Below are 3,075 nucleotides of genomic sequence, written 5' to 3'. Positions count from 1 at the left end.
TGTGTATAAGAGACAGAGAGAGAGAGAGAGAGAGAGAGAGAGAGAGAGAGAGAGAGAGTTGGGAGTTGAACCTACCCTTTTTTATTCCAAATTTAGTGCTCATTTACAAAATCATCTACAAAAGTTCCTTTTTAAGTCCTCTATTCCTATTAATATGACTTTAAAATCTTTCCTTATCCTTTTTCATTATCCTAACCCCAAACAGTTTTGCATTTGACCAAACCTTAATTCTGACTAATCCCCTAGGGTATTACTCCCTTTTAATATTTGTCCTTCCTTCTTTTCCCCTCATGAATGAATAAAAAAAGCATTTATTAAGCACTTACTAGGTACAAATAAATGTTTTTAAAGGAGCTCATATTCTAATAAAGAGATATTAAACATATAATATATTTATTGTCAGCCATTTTTACTCAAATACCCCCTTTTCATTTAGTCTTTCCCAGCCCAAAACATTTTTTTAATTAAAAACTTAAAAAATTCTAGGCTTTCTAATTTAGTTTAGAATGTATGACATTTCAGGTTTTTGCACCCCTAGTGGTTATTTTCTTTCTCTTCAAGTCATTCCTACTCAGAGATTCATTGAATGGCGAGTCTTTTCCTGGCATTCAAGTGGAAAAGTCAAAACACATTTGAGACAATTGGTCTCATCCTATGGATAGTCTTTCAATTCCTCTGTTATTCCTGGTGCCTAGTATAGCTCTGCACACTGTGGACTTTAATGTATATATTTTTTTAATTGAAATCAAATTTGTTTCCTGTAGCAACACCAAGATTAGAATTAACTAGATAAGTTAGCATACAACGTGCATTATTATGAAAATACTAGAAGGGAAATTAAAGATTATTTCATCCAACAGTCTCATTTTATAAATGGGAAAACCGAAACCTAGAGAGGATGGATTCCTTGTTCAAGATCATACAATAATGGGTAGAGTCACAACTAGAACCCAGGTCTCTTGATCTCTGGTATCAGATTGTGATCCCTTGCTCTATGAACCTAGAAGACTGCCTTCTTAGATGACAAAGCACTCAGGGTATTAACTTTGTAAAAATAAGGGTCTAATGTCTTTTAGAAGATGGCTGGGGCATACTTATCCTGGGAGGCAGTGTGATAAGGCAGAATTTCAGTTGAGAAAAAGCAAGTTACTTGCTTGACAATGTTTGTGCCAAGATTTGCTCCTTCCTTTATCCTATGACTTCCCTATAATTACTCTATAATAGCAGTTGATTGGGTAGCCTGACCTCTTAGCACCCCAGTCATTTGAGAAAGATGGGGAGAAGCAGAAACCTTGATTTTGGAAGCTGCAGGCTACCTGTGTTTGATTCATTTTATGCTATCTGCCTGATACTTTTATGTGTCCCAGGGTTTTGGAGCATGTCCAGACTAACTAAAATGGAGGGACAAGACCTGGGAGATTCCAGAGATCTGTTTCTGGGAGGAGACATTTTGTGCTCCCCTATTATAGGGGTGGGAGTAGACTTTTAAAAAATTATCTATATAGCCTGAATAAGTTGCATCTTTAAAACAACCAGCCTGAGACAGTCATGCTGTCTTTCTAGCTATAACATATTTTCTGATTCTAACAATGGAATGGTAGGGTTCTACCATTAAGTTAAAATTACTTCTGTCATTGATTTTATAGTGAATTCTTTTATGTTAATAATAATAGTCCCATTTCTAAAGCACTTTAAGATTTTCAAAATCCCTTCCCTTTGTAAATAGGTTGTTGGTTTCCTGGATTTCAACTTCCAGAATTGAAATGCACCAAATGCAGGCTGCAGGTTGGGCATAGGTAGTCTATGTCCTCAGGCATCATAGTATAATGGAGAGATTGGTCAATTAGGTCTCAGTCTTTAGAGCATGGGCAATATGTTCTGCTTGTTGTCAGTGAATATGAAGGTTTATTGAGCCCACCTGAGGAAATGTGGGATGGCAGGGGCCTTCCCTCCATAGTTTGAATGAGGAATCATCCCTGATTGATTTCTTCATCATAGCAGTGAATCAAATCAGTAGTTGAAAATCTTGAACTTTTAAGCAAGTGAAGGACTCATTCACTAGTACGGCCCAGAGGGTTGCAGCCATCAGGAACTGAGGTGGGTGAGTAGAAAGGTTACCTTTCTTTCCCCTTCTCCCTTTTAGGCTTTGTGACCCTAAGAATTAGGTTTGGGGTTTCAGTCTGTTTCATCAGTTCTTTTCAGTTCTTGGTGAAGGCAATGGAGTCCCTGGACTAGGGAGCTTGGGCCATGGTGATCTTGGAGGAAGAATTTCAGATCAGATAATGCTGTCAGGTGCCCCCTGCCCCCACCCTCAGGGAAGCTCTGAGAATCCAGGGTGATGGGCTTTGAGGCAAAGGGCTTTGGATTTGGATTTGCTTTTCTCTTGATTGAACTGTTTTGCTTACTGCAGTATGAGGTCTAAGTCATTAGACAAAGTGGTTAAACTTTAAAGTAGTTGCCAGTGGGCAGGGTTAAAATGAGCTGAGGCAGAGTAACTTAGACCTGGGCCCCGAGTGAATCTCGAGAGTTAACATATTGGTACTCCCCTTAAACTTTTGTCCTATCCCTCCACAAATACCTTCAGATGAAACCATCTTTTATCTTTGTCATCCATATATCACAATTATATTGTGTTGATTATATTATCCAATTATATAGCTGAGGAAAGCCCTTCTGTATGCATTATCTCAAGTATCCTAATAAACAAAAAAGAAAGCAATCATTATGTCATTATGTTTTCAAAAGTCATAAGTAGCTGTTATTGAGGTCAACAGATACCATATTCTACTTGGGCCCCAGAAGGTTATTGTGAGATAATTTTATTTGTCCTTTTTAGGTAAAAATAGTAAATACGAGATAATCTTAATAAAGGTAAAAATACATTATTTGGATCCCCCACTTCCTCTAAACAGGTCTACTAACAGTACAAGTTTTGATTTAGAATTTTTTTTTTACTTTTTTTTAAACAAATAAAACTATTTTGCTATTAGGCTCATCTGGCACTTAAGAATAGATCACAGGTCACCTCCTGGTTTTACTTGGTAATTTTATTTTTATGAATATTTAAGGATATTC

This window comes from Gracilinanus agilis, chromosome 2 (assembly GCF_016433145.1).
Source record: "Gracilinanus agilis isolate LMUSP501 chromosome 2, AgileGrace, whole genome shotgun sequence".
NCBI lineage: Eukaryota > Metazoa > Chordata > Mammalia > Didelphimorphia > Didelphidae > Gracilinanus > Gracilinanus agilis.
Note: the sequence above shows the minus strand (reverse complement) of the source record.